The following is a 14,846-nucleotide window of genomic DNA, read 5'->3' on the forward strand; positions in this document are numbered from 1 at the left end:
CGTTTAGTAAATATGCAGAATACGGTATAAATAGTTACCTTGATTACAATTAATTATACAAATGAATCCACTTGAGCATTAAAGCTTTCAAAGCAGATTTTATACATTTTTGAATTTGTTTCAAATTTTACTAAGATCAGCATGATCGACTCTCAGTTTAGAACTAATGAAATTTCAAAATATTTCAAAATGTATGAGACACACGATATCTATAAAAGAGAACTGTAAGAGAATTGCAAATTTATTGTTCTTTGAAGGAATAAGGTTTCATTTTTCTTCTAATTTAGTGAATTATAAATAAGATTATAAATTTGTATATAATTATACAGCAGATTATTCCACTTTTAAACGCTTTGTTCTGAAGTTTTAAATTTTACTAAAAAATAATTCCTAAATAACATGCCTCGAAAGACGATTATTACATTACATATAAACTAAATTCAACCTAGAGCAGATTGCGAATGCAGTTGATAGAAGTAATAGATAGGAATTTAATTTGATGAAGCGTAGATAAGAATTCAATTCAGCGTAGAATAACTATAAAGATTACCACGATATCATAAGAAACATAAAATAAACAAAACGTATAAAAAATCTAAATTGGACTCTCTCAGAAGTTTTATACTGCTCTTCTTATTTTTCCATTTTTCTAAAGCAATATTTAAAAATCAACATATTAGATATTCATATAATCTCAGGCTCCTAACGTTCGATATCTTGCATCTTCAAAGCTTACTCTTATACCTGTATACGTTATTAAATACATTAAAAGAACAAACTGTACACTGGTAGCCATCTCATAACTTGTAAAGGAGGTTCATGGACAGCAAATAGAAAATTCACTGTTAATCCATCAAAGCTTGAAAAGTTCGATCGCTGTCATTCTGTTTCAATACGTTTCCTCGATAGACTTGAAAAAGATAACGACTTGACTGATCGGTTGGAGTGGACGCAGTGTTAGGAAAAACGAAAACGACGATAATCACCGGGTAGAAAAAAAAGAAAGAAAATGAATATCCAGTGGTGGACGTATCGACACGGTCCGAGCAACGAGTCTCGAAGCTTAATAGTCGACGTGTAAATGCTTCTTCATGGATCAGGTTCGAATTACAGGGTGTATTTTAATTGAACGATCGTAATCAGATAATGGCGGAGAATTAATAATTCCGTGGAAAAAGATCAGACCCAATGAAGAAAAGACCAATCGACTACAACCAATTTCCTGAGGGATGCTATGCAGAAAAGTTGCTTCGATGAATCATACTCGCGTCGGTTGTTGCCGACCTTTTAAGTTTGTTACAGTTTGATTTGTCTGCGAAAAAGTTTTGATCGCTGATACAGATATATCATGGAAAAACGTTTAAGTAAAAATAATATGTAATTACACAGAAAATAATGTAAAATATAGTACATGTAGCGTAATATAAAATAATTCTGTCAAAATCGAGATTAGGTAATACAAAATAAGAGATATAGATATTAGTCACGGTTGTGACTTCTGGTATTATTGAATGTTGCAAGATAATAAATCGTCGAAATTCTTTCTTGCCAACGGCTATTCTTTTCAACTACGCTTAAAAGGAACGAAGATTGATTGTGCTAGTAAATTTAACACCACTGTTATTTCAATTTAATATCGATCAGAGGCCAATACCTAATGAGAAATGATCGATAACATGAAAAAGCTTTTCTATCATTAATTCCAATGATACAGGATACTGTTAGTATTGTTTATGTAGCAACAGTAATTACTATTAAAACCCGTTAAAGAATATAGTCAGACTCACCTTTTCCAAATCAACACTCCTCTTTCCAATCATTCTCTGAGGTGGATTATTATACGTGTTTATTAAAGAAACAAATTATAAAATTGTAATAGTCAGCGTGTATTAAAATCATTTTAAGTACAGGTACAGAGATAATGTATGCCGGACGTAATTGTCGCTCGGCTATTCGACTGTATGACTCGCTGTAATGATCGTCCTAGAGAGCACGTTCGTCTATTTGTATCGACCGGTGGTATTGTAAAAGGTTCAAATGTAATTCCGGTTGATGATTACAAATAGGGGCGATAATGTTTTGTCCGGAGTTCGTTTACCTTTGAACCTAGCAAACCAAAACAACGTTGGCACAACAATATAAGTCTCTCCCGATTCGAATCTTCCGTTGGCTCATGTGCCGCTACACTCTAAAAACAACACCAAAATCTTCGAATTTCCACTGAAAGTGAAAATTAAGAATTTGATAGATTCATAAGGTTTCCAAAGATTCAAGCGCCTAAAAAAAGTCGCTATCGAACACGATAACCGGGTTAGGTTTAGCATTTAACACATCACGCAATGTACTATTTATAACCGTAATTGCGACATTATACATTAACCTGAGGATGCGAACTGTCTCGGAAATGATCGACGACGTTCCGGTCATTTACGTCCTTTTGTCAGAATCGTTTAAGGATGATCTCTGCACGCGTACTCTTTTCGTATGTTTCACGACAGATCATTAAGATCGATCGATGAACATTTCTGCGAATATTTCATGTCCACGGGGGAACGATGATACTGGCGACAGTTGCGTCGAACACCATACACGCGACGCGTTGTCGCGTCGTGACATATATACCGTGTGTACGTCAACTTGCCACGACGGATCGGGAGATACATGGAAGCCGCGTGGTACGAGACAAAAACGGAGGAAACCGATTGTGGACATGCATGTACGCGCAAGAATACCACCGATGCGACCAACGGGATGACAGTGCACGTCAGGGACACCTGAAGAGTCGAATGCAATGAAAAATTGTCTTGTCTGATTTTAATTTCATGTTCTGTTTCATAGTTTTTGTAACTTCGTGAGGTAGTTTCAAGTTGGTACAATGTTGGATACTTTGGACAAAAAAATTGCTTATTGATGATGATTTTGTGCAGAATTTGTAAGAAATTATAGATTACTGTAGATTATAGAAACTGTAAAGATCGTTCAAAATGTTTCAATTATTATATGTTGGGGTTACCATGATAAGAAATTTTAGAACTAAAGGATATATCACAATACGTGGGACCCACTTTAGGAATGGACATGAGGCACAAAAACAATGAAAAAAGTTGATACGAACATGTGTCCTGTACTTATTTCAAAGTTGCATTCTTAGACGGTGCTCGAAGTAGCATTTGTCTTGCAGTTATCGTGTCAAAGAATTCCGCAATCTTTTAAAAATCCAGATACATGTACAATACGTACATTGAAATCTTCTGTCTACTCTTGAAGTGAGTCCCACATAGTATGATACACCCTGTCTATACAGGTTCTATAACCAATATAAGAGAATATTTTATTATACAAAAATCATATTGGATTAAATCAAACTTTCAATTACAAACTTTAACTTTAACAGTTGCTCGTTCATCTTCTTAAGAGCTAAATCCTAGATGCTTATCTTCTTAAATCCGGAAACATATAACAAGATAACTTTCCCATACCTGTAACAATTCAACACACGTACATATCTCATACATTTCGATCCGAATAATATCCATTAAATCAGACAATGAGATCTCGAACGACTTTCTTCCTCCGACCACCAACAGGCAAGAAGCATGTAGTTCCAGTTACGAATCAATCTCGGATCGTTGGTGCTCCGCGACCCAGATGCGAAAGCCACGAAAAAAAGAAGTGAATATAGGAGGGAAAAGAGAGAGAGAGCTCACGCAAACGAAGGGGAATTGTCTGGATAATGCGTACGTGCAGGTAGTCGAAGCATCAGGGAGAAACGGCTCTCACTTTCACGGAGTCGCCGTGACCGAGATAAAGATGGTGGCACCGCTTCACCATCACCATACACACGCTCTGGACTGACCACTAACGTCTCTGCACCCATATATGGCTACTGTATACAGTCACGTTCGTATTCTTCATGTGATGTACGTGTACTGATACTAATGTTGTATACCATGAGCGTAAATACACATTAATATACTTCGTCGTTCAAAAGTTACAAATTATCCACCATAGGATCGTATCTTAATAAAAATCGACGACGATCGAGAAAAAAATAAAAATCTTTTCGTCACCTGCGTGTGTATTGATACGAGTACTGGTAACCAAAAAATATGCTCATAGTTAATGATGACTACCTCTAATTAAAAATAATTTCTGTCACCAATATTAGTTACCAGTATTAAAAATATGCTTTCATTGGCGATAGTGATTATTCATGACCGAAAACAATTTCTGTTATTGATAATAGTTAAGTGTAAACAGAATCAATTAATAGATCTGTAAACGGAATCAATTAAATTAAGCTATTCATTCTCATATAATTATCTCACTATAATTTTTTAAATTTGTGTCATAACTTTGTCAGTATATTTCTACTAACCTATCCTTAACTTTTGAGCGACAGTGTAAGCATATTATATATATTCCTCGACTGGTATTAGCTATCTTGCCCGTCGACAGGTAGGAAAGGATCGATAGATCAGTCCTTTAATTTGCACCCGTACGCTGCTTTGGCTGTCCCGACTTCGCTAGATCCGATCTGTGCCGGCGCTGTGTCCTATTGGTACGCATGTCGCGTTGACCGAGTCGGTTGTCTTCGATGTTAATCAAGTCCATGTCACTTGTCAAGACCGATAGCCTGATTACATATTATGTATATCGTATTTTTTCTCGGCACTCGTCGGTCCAATTGAAAATCCTTTTTTGAAAACAACTGATTAATGGTACTGATAGGTGGATAATTGGAATTATTATCACTAGATATGTGCTAGTTCAATGGTAGCATTTTCATATCTTCCTATATCATGTACATATGAATCATATATTATACTAATATTTTATTACTTGAAATTTAAATAAATGCCGAAGAAATTATATCAATAATAGTATAAATGAAAGAAGTACGAAAGGAAATAGCCATAGATACCTACAATTGCAACACAATGCAAGAACCGATTTTTAGAGTCGGTTATTTTGCATTCAGCCATCGGTCACATTCCATCTAAACGGCGAACAGAAATCATGAAAGCTTTAAAACTTCCTTCCTACGACGGAAATGAAAAATCTTACATTGAAGTGCACGTGTGGATAGTCGAAGCAATTCAACACGGAAGCCCACGCAACTCTTCACGGGGAGACCACGCGTTCTGGGTTCCCTTTTTGGAATATACCGTGGACACGAAAACTCGTATTAAAGGAAAGAACGTGAGACAAAACAAAATGAAAGAAGGAATGTGATTGCTATAGAACGTGAAGTTTCACAATGCATAAAACGCGTTTAGAAAGAGCATATGGGTGTTTTACTGTTACTCAAAATGGCAAAAGTATGCGGCTACTTATGAACAGTAGTATACAGACATCGATAAAATAAATCAGAAAATTCACTCGATTATTCCATAACCTATTCCAGGTTCGATACCATTCTCTGTGAAATAAAGCGGAAGTTACGATCACATGATTTACGAGTCAGCTTGTCAATTTGCGATTCACCGCACATTTCGCGATATTTCGCTATTTACCTGTCTCTGTCTCTGACAAGTGGTAGTTTATAGCAACAGATAATATTTACATTCTACCGCGATTGTAATTTACCGGTGATTAATATATATCAATACAAGTGCTAATGCAACAACACACGGCTTACAACGTTAGGAGGACCAGATCCACTTGTAAGCTTCTTAATACAAGATTAAATTAATATACTGCAAGTTTGAACTCAGCTTAGACGAGTAGCACGCGATTAATTTAGCAACAGGTTGTTATTTCTACGCGTATCTTGCCTGCGTTTCTTTCGACGTTTCTATCTGGTTCGCCTCGATCGATATTACCGTAATATCGTCTCATCCCTTATCGATGAAAAACACGAACGTTCACCGGCTCTCGTCCAACACAGGCAACGTATAATAGTAGCAAAAATGGATGTGCACAATTTCAATTCACCAACGTTACCGATAGTTCGTGAAAAATCCTCGACACCGAGTGATTATTCATGCCTGTATGGTAGTTGCTCGAACTTACACCATATTTAGATGTAAATTAATGAAGGTGAATTACGAATGGAGCCTGCTCGTTTCACGCGATACAACGCCGCATGAATTTGTTTAAGTAATTAATTAGTCTGAATAAGACTTCTTATGTAATTTATCGCTCGCATAACCTATGCATCATCCGTCACGAAAAATTCTAATGAATTAATTCTAGTTAATTAAACGACATCGGTAAGAACTGTGCATCGCCATCGCTTTTCACCATCAGCTCTCTCGTTCACCTACATTCCGTGTTTTGCGCGTGCTACACCGTATAAAAGTCCGTTCCATTTTTACTACATAACAGCAAACATCGGCCAGGGATCACGAACCGAGAACGTTCGTTACCTGCATTATGCATGAATAGACACTATCTCTCGCTTGCTGCGAATAAGCGAATCGAAACCTTGAGCTTGACGCGGATTTATACGGTGCAAAAACCGTACGAATTATTAAGCATTATTTCCCGCGTAATTTATTGGCCTCGTAGGTTGGCCGCACACCCGTCGATAAAACGCCAGGAGAGGCCCATTGTGAGCCTCCAATCAACCGAGCGACGTTAGATTATTATTGAGCAACCGTACACGCTTATCTTTCCGTCTCTAATTTTACCTTCACCCACACCGTGTATACGTGGCTGTGGTGTATATCTATTCATCTGGTTGCACCTGCACGCGGACCTCTCGAGTTCGAGATTTTCGTAACCGATGCCGAGGCACACAACATTCGCACCCCATGCGAATAGTCGTTAACGCCTGATACCGGCGATCGAACCATACCAGCGATCACGAGCCAAAACACTTGACTCAGACGCCCGATCACACGGTACAAATTCGACGCAAACAAAACGGGACCATACTTTCAATATCGTACCTTCACCTACGGTGTAACGCCAGCACTGCTCACCGACGGCGTAAACGGTACACGGTACGCACATATGAACGTGTTTGTATCGATGCATACCGTTTACCATGCGCACTTAGGATAATACGCTTCTTAATGATCGATACACATATACGCATGAACCTAACAGTGAATATAAATGGAGAATTTATACAGTACTGTAGGAGATACAGCTATCTATGTGTACGTGTATGCTCATTTGCTATGCGCGAAAAGTGTTTCCTAGAAGTATCGTGTCGATTCAAATGAAAGATTTTATAGACTACATAAGAGGATTGGTCAATAAATAAATTATTCCGTCCTCTAAGAAATAAATGGAAAAAATCCTTCTTATCGCTAACGTAAATTTATGTTCAGCTATTGTTTTTTAATATGTCAGGTTGTATAATAAGTTCACACGTGTTTCTTTAAGGATATCAAAAGTCGTTATTTTTTATAAGTATCTGTTTGATTAATTGATGGGTTAACATATCAAAAGTGTGAAATTGACTGATGCAATTATTATGTTATAATTGATATCATACATTAGTATACATCAACAGCGGTGTTGCATCATATAATCACTATGCGTATAGTAATATTTGGATACCTCTTTTGCAACAGAAGCTAAAGAGAAGTTACCTACAAACTTATTGACTAACATATATGATATGTTATATTTGGATAGTGAACGAAAGATTAAAATAAATTGTAATATATCAGTCATAGTATAATATCTATTATTGCACTCGCCGTATCAAACGACAAAAAAAGGATTCAGATAACGCGTTAAAAAGCATGAAAATATAGTCACGAGACCGACATACCATTTAAATGTTGCGGCCCTAAAAACACAAGATAAACACGTTGGAGATTAACGCGAGTATGCCTCGTAAATCCGCACCTTCGAGTTACACGTAATATAATCATACTTCTACCACGAGTTACCGTATCATCATCTTCCATAGCGCTCTACGAAGGAGCGAGAAACGAAACGCGTAACGAACTCACGGACACGAATTAATCGTCGTACTGTATATACTTACAAAAGGCAAAAGGCGTGTACTGCGATGTGTGCGCGCGTACCACTGCGTCACGGTGAAAACGAAACCGATATCTCTGCAGGATCTGCGCCGAGGCCAAAGGTCACCTACGGAGGGAATTGCTTTATTTAATAAGCCGCGGAGGAAGGACGTTAATAAAGCGGCCAGAGATAAATAATATGGAAAGGCGAACCGTTCACGTGTCGTTCGTACCCCGAAGCTCTCTTTTCCTCTCTCTTTGCACCGTATAGACCTGTACACCACATCTACGAGGCATCGGTTAAGCAATCGTTGAGTTCTCGGCATTTGAACACGAGCGCGAAAGAAAACGAAATGGGACACTTTTTTTAAAATTCCGCCTTGCAAATAATTACATGCTGCTCGATTCGAACTGTCGATAATCATCGACATTGATGATTATTCTCGACGTTTTATAAGGTTACGTTTATACCACACTTGACAGATAATGGACATCGTGTTCGACGCGATGTAAACGAGAAGTCTGTGATACGGTAGTCCGAGATCGCTTTCGTAATTTCAGCGACACGCGTTCCCAACTGACACGTAGATTAAATGCGTGAGATATAAAGGTTATAGAAACTTTACGAGCTACAAACATTAAACCAGAATGCAACGAACTCTATTATATATATAGACTAACTAAATTTTATAAGGTAGTTCTGAATTTATTGAGTTCAAGCAACTAATCAACCAATTTTTTAAATATGAAAAAATATATGCGTGTGTACGTACATTACAGTACGTACTTTATTCGACAAATGATACCTTAACTCGATAGTTAGTAACCAGTCAGTTGCCATAATTGAATTATGATTTTCAGGGACGAGTTTATGTTATTATAGAAAATATTTTAACTGATTTGCCAAACCTAACAATAGCTTAATATTGTATAGTCAACTCTATAGAATTTGGTTATATATTTTTATTTACCTCTCATAATCACGGCTGTAGACGACCGTATACAGAATATATACTCATACATAACCCCATTTATAAAAAAAGGGAAGATAAATGCAAACCACACAAAATCAGAACGATGACCGACAAAGGAGGAAAATGAAGTTTTCCATGGAGAAATTCGAGTAGGTGTATCCTTTTTCTACGCGTGCACATACAAGTGTAACTATGTGACCACTTGCCCACGACTTCATCACATTAAGAAAAATTCCTTCGTTCCCCCCTTCCAATTCCTTTCATTCCTGCGTTCCATTCGCACAGAATCGCGGGAATCGTGTTGTCGAACGGGCGTCCTACCTATAAACATATCTTTTACGTATTTATGCTTGTTTCGTAAAGAATTCTCTCTGATTCGCGAGTGTTCAAGGAAATACGAGAATAAGGGAATATCGGGTGATAACCGTTAACCTAGTGAACTCATTGATATACATGTATAGCTGGAAGGTGTGCTACATATGTACGTAGAAATCTCAAACAAGAAACAATAAGAAGATGGCCGGCGTCGAGTTTGGACCGATAGTTGATACTCGATGGAATTCGCGATTTACACGGAGGCGGGCATATAGAGTGCAAAAGAGAGGTATAGAAAGTGTGTATAAAAAAGAGAGAGAGAGAGTGGTGCGTGCACAGGATGCACATCTGCGAGAATACGATGCACCGAGACTATCGACGTAACGACCGATCCGCCTACTGCTAGAGAATTTGTCGTTCTTAGTCCGCCAGCGCATGCGTGATTGCTGTACGCGATTGTCCTCGTGTGTGAAGTTAGGTGCATGATCTCCGATGGAATTTTCTGCCGACATACTGGATGAGTATTCTACGAGAGATTGGCATCCCAGTAATCGCTTGTATTATTATTGTATTTAAATGGAGAATTTTGTTTGTATATATCTTATCTTATTGATGACAGACAAAAAATAACAGTGTAAGGAGATGATACGAACTTGTCACAATTTAACTATATATATCGTATATGAATGATTATGTTTGAATCTAAATGGGTTAAAAATATTGAATTATCGTCCACTACGTATCATTATTTATGAACATGAAAATTGGGAAGAGTAGAGACAAATCAAATTATGTAGTGATTCAAATTGATTTAAAAAAAGTTTTTACTTATGTAGGAAACATTAGAATATATTTTAAATATATATTTAATTGTATATTTATATATTTAAAAATATATTTAAAAATGATTAAAGTAGTTTTCTGAGAAAAAGACCTAGGATCCATGTTAAATATATACAGTATTTATTTAAATAGTTAGAATATTGAAATTTGTATTTGTATAATCATTGAATATTATTGAAATTTAATTTGAATATTATTGAAAAATTTGTATTTATTTTGTAATAAATACAAAAGCGACAAACCTCTTTAAGAGCTATTATAATTATCAATTCAGACGTACCTAATCATAACAAACTAAAACTAAAACTTTTAATGCAATATATTCCATCCATCATTTTATCTTATGGATCCTTTTTCCAAAAAATTGCGTAATTACTTTTAATTTCACAGAATATATCGTAATTTTCCTTGCATAAATTTATTATATAAACAAAGTTTTCCTTAAATTAATTTGAATTCTTAGTTTCATTTTCGGCAAACGAATTCAACATAGAAGTATAATATGTATAATAGAAAGTGAACTCTATTGAAACTGGTTACACATAAAACAGAATTTATCGCGCAATAATATTTAATCGAATTACTGAATATGCAAGCACATATTGCACATAGCAGACTCCGTAGCGTAGCAATTAGAAGACAGGTTCTGCATGACTGTTGCCTTTACCAAAGAATGCCGTTCCCGGTTTATAAATTGAGCTTATATTCGTTCCTTTCGGTTTCGTACGAGACCACCTTTATCTCACATCGAGCGTTGTATGGACCGAACGACCTACCACGACCTCGCCCAACTCAGGCTATTGCGTCCTAAGAGTTGAGCGCTCGTCTCGGTTATACACCCACGTGATATGTTCCCTGCAAGGTTGTCTTGTTTGGAATGAAAAGAACGTTACACCTTCGTTCGAGCATTCTCCATTATTTGCGAATTTTCTGCTAAACTGGTTCACCTTTCAAAATCGTAGTCATTTATATAATATGAAAATTATATTTATTCCAGTAGTCAATTTTCATAAGATTAACGTTAGAGAATTGCATTTTATAATCGAAAGCATACGTATATTTACGTTTATATATTTCTGTTGAAAAGATTATAAATGCTGGGACTACAATGGTAATATTGGTAGTAAATCTGTGATAATATGGATATTTAGTAATTCAATTTTTCTAATAAACTGCAATAGTTTCAATCTAAATTAAACCCAATGAAATTCATCATTTGTTACACGATACAGTTATAAATTACTTTCGCCTTAAATTTATAATTTTTAACTGATCTATTACGGAAGCAATTAGAGCGTTCTCTATTGCGAATTTAATTCTTGAGTAACATGCAACATGAAAACACATTCCATCGATTTCTCCGCACAATTTCAAACGAACGAAAAAGCAAAGCTTTCTTTCGTTATAGTTGCAATATCAAAGTCACCTTCGTGTCGCTTCCAGGCGAATATTTATCATGACACGATACCGACTTTCTATTATTATCTACGGCTGTCTTACGTGTCGGGATTTAAAACAGAATAATAACTGGTGCGCCATTGTTTATCGCATATGTACGAGTTACATGTACTGTTGCTTGTGGAGATACATAATGTAATAGTTCCAATTATGCTGGTCTTGAGGCATAAAAATGAAAATGAAATGAATGCTTTTGTTAAAAAAAATTATGAGTTCTTTTAAACCCTACTATCTTGAGATTGGAATTTATGAATACAGTACTTTTAAAGATATTGATAAAAACTACTGATATCCTTTTTTTAAAAGGCATACATAGTTCATAAAATTGTATAGAAATCATGGATAATACTGAATATAAGTTGTCAAAAAATTAATTATAGTTCTTCACGTGTTTTTCACTATTAATGAATCATTAGTTCAGTATTTTGTGGGTATTCTTTATTCATTATATTTCCTCATACATACAGCAAATTGCAGCAAGCACATATTTGCGGTAATAATTCGAAACACTGACACATGTTAGAAAGTTATTATGACAAATCATCCGGAGGTCGTGTCACGGGACGGAAAATGGAAAAGTAAAAGCGAGGGAACAGAGTAGAAAAGCGAAAGCTTCCCGGAGTCTTAAATTAAAACCTGTTGCTTGCACCGTCGTGCTCACGGAAAGGTCAGGAAAGAAATCGGTGAAGAAGCCACAAAAGAAAGAGATAGATCGTTGCATCTAAGTGTAGTAACTCATCAGAATCACTGGTTCGAATAAGAACTTGTCAGCGAAAGGATGAAATAGAGATTCAGGGAAAGTTTCACACTTACGCCCTATTAATTTAATAAATATTTAATTAGGGAAATTAATAGTAATTTTATAAGTAATTTAAATTATAATACTCTGCGTTATTTTATTTTATATATTTATTATTTACGTAAAAATATCTTTAAGAAAAAAAAATATCGTCAGATATAAAGCTTTTACTTAATAGCTTTTTAAAGTGGATATCTTTATGAGACTTATATGAGTCCAAAAAGATCGTTGACCAGTATAACTGGTATTCCGAGTATGCAGGATTAAAACACCGCAACATCACGATTCACGCATTAAAAAGAACTTCCACAAAAAGCGTAATAGTTTCTGTCCGTACTACCAAATTCAAGATATCCTTATACAGTTTCACAAAAGCAATAAGTACCACTTGTTAAAGTTCTACGAGCAGATTTACTCCGGTTGGAAGCGCTGTTATATACGTATTATACCGGCATACGTTGCATTAAGAGACACTCGGTATCAGAGATACAGGAATACGGAAGTTGCAACAAGTTCACGTTCAACACCGTTCGTTCGTTCCTGGTTTCTGCTGGATGGTACAAAGGTGGTCGGGAGAGAAAGAGAGAAAAGAGGGTCGACCCCTCTTTGGAAACCGAGCATCCGCCTTATCTACGCTCTGACGCTGGCAAAGGATTTTCTATCGGTTTATCAAGCGTCTCTAATCGTTACGGGATAATAAAGTTGGCTGCTCATTAAAGGAACGATAATCCACCTGGCCGAGGGCCCTTTCCGCCGCTCGTGATTCAAACGTCAAAGTATTTTCAATCAGCCGGCCATCGAAGATTAATGGGGATCCGCGTAGAGGAGTGGTTTCTTTTTAAACTCTAAATACCATAGCGAATATAGATTTATGGATAGCGATCGTTCAATCGCTGGATTCAGCGCCAAGGCGGAAGATAAATCGCGAGAGGGAAAAAAGGTCATCCGCGTGTTCGATCTAGTTTCCTACGATTGCCTCGAACCGTCGATTTCGTCCTGAGACACCATCGAGATAACGCGATTCGTGGATGCCCGTTATGCAGCAACGAGAGCTAGGAACGTCGAGATTGGAAATGTTAGCTCGTTGTGAATTGTGGTTATAGTGCTTGGTTTAAATTAAATCGTTAGAGAGTAAAGAACTCTATTGTGTAGATCTTTTCTTTTTTTATTTGGGAAGAGACGTTGATTCATTTCATTTTGATATCTTTCTTTATAATGTGTTGGAAGGTAGATATAAGTGTATTTAAAGAGTATATTACAGAGAGATGAGATTTAAATCAAATATATTAGTAAATATATTATTGTACTTATTACTACTACATATTAGCTAATTTTCTAAAAATATCTATGAACCTAAAAATATATTGTAAACAGTATATTGTAAAATTGTAAATTAGATATCTTGCGATATTATCCTTTCACAAGGATATTATTATAAAAAAATGCCAAAAGTCTAACGCAACCGTATTAAATGCAACAACATAAAGAAAACAAACTATTCTGTATTAACAGAGATGTAACAAATGCATACATACATATAAACAAGTTTCAATCTAAAACAAACAAGGTAATCGCATGTTACTTGTCGCTAAATTAAAATTACTCTTGCATTGTACAAAATAAAAGGGTGGGGTGAAAGAGCGTAGGTCTTGCTCTTCGTTTTAAATCTCGGCGAAGAACGATGCAACGATATACACACTAATTATGGCGCAAACGCGCATTTGCTTATCGGCATTTCGTCATTCGGACAGCACTCTACGTTGAACTGGCGAATAATGGTTTAATTAAACACCACGTGTACAACCGCAGCCGCCTTGTAAAGGGACCGTCGATTGATTTACAGTGGCAATACACTCTAGCCAAGTTTCCAACGTATACGCTGTGAAATAGCCCTCCGGAGAGTCCATTCTAGTAAGAACGCATATATTAGTCCACGTACTCGCAATTAACCGTTGACATTTACTCCACTTCACCGCGCTCCCTTTTTCCACGCGCGAGTCCTTCGATTCTTCTTTCCTTCGCCCTACATCCCCTTCTTATTTCACTATTATACTCACTATCTGTATACGTTCCACGCGTCTACTACTTCTTCCTTTCCTTTCCATTCGCTTTTTTAATTATTGTTTTACATTATTTTTATTTTATAATGTGCGCAACTTTTCTAAATTCTCGAGCGCCCTTTTCTCATTTTCTGACTCTTTGTAATATCTTCTTGTATATCTACCTTATTGTTTATTGTATTATGTTAATTAATTTAAAACTAGTTAATATATGCAGTTTTCACGAATATTCTTAGATTACTTGTACATAATACTGTATCAAATACTATCTTCATGTTATTTGTCACTGTATACTAATACTTTTAAACAATTTTGATTATCATGATTTGTAACAGAGAATGATGTGACAGAGAAAAACGCCTTTGAAACGTTTATGAAATACTACTAGATTAGATCATTTTGAATATATTGAGAACTACGTATAGAGATAAAAGGAAACTTTTTAGTATAAATGCTAAAAACGAGAAAC

General features: G+C 36.0%; 1 protein-coding gene and 1 long non-coding RNA gene across 6 annotated transcripts in view; one reads left to right on the plus strand and one right to left on the minus strand.

Moving 5' to 3' along the window:
- Nucleotides 1-14,846, minus strand: part of LOC110120238 — a 176,324-nt gene that overhangs the window by 102,193 nt on the left and 59,285 nt on the right. Inside the window, exons 1-2 of one of the 2 annotated variants that reach the window (XR_002308888.2) lie at nucleotides 8,142-9,669; nucleotides 7,952-8,055 (exon numbers count right to left, since the gene is read on the minus strand). This is a non-coding gene — a long non-coding RNA (uncharacterized LOC110120238). Of the gene's footprint in view, nucleotides 1-7,951; nucleotides 8,056-8,141; nucleotides 9,670-14,846 lie in introns of those variants that run through there. The other variant, XR_007224348.1, reaches the window with a different exon arrangement.
- LOC100646399 overlaps nucleotides 1-14,846 on the plus strand; it is a 161,090-nt gene that overhangs the window by 79,048 nt on the left and 67,196 nt on the right. The window lies entirely within an intron of this gene.

The sequence above is a fragment of the Bombus terrestris genome, chromosome 6, assembly GCF_910591885.1.
Source record: "Bombus terrestris chromosome 6, iyBomTerr1.2, whole genome shotgun sequence".
Taxonomy (NCBI): domain Eukaryota; kingdom Metazoa; phylum Arthropoda; class Insecta; order Hymenoptera; family Apidae; genus Bombus; species Bombus terrestris.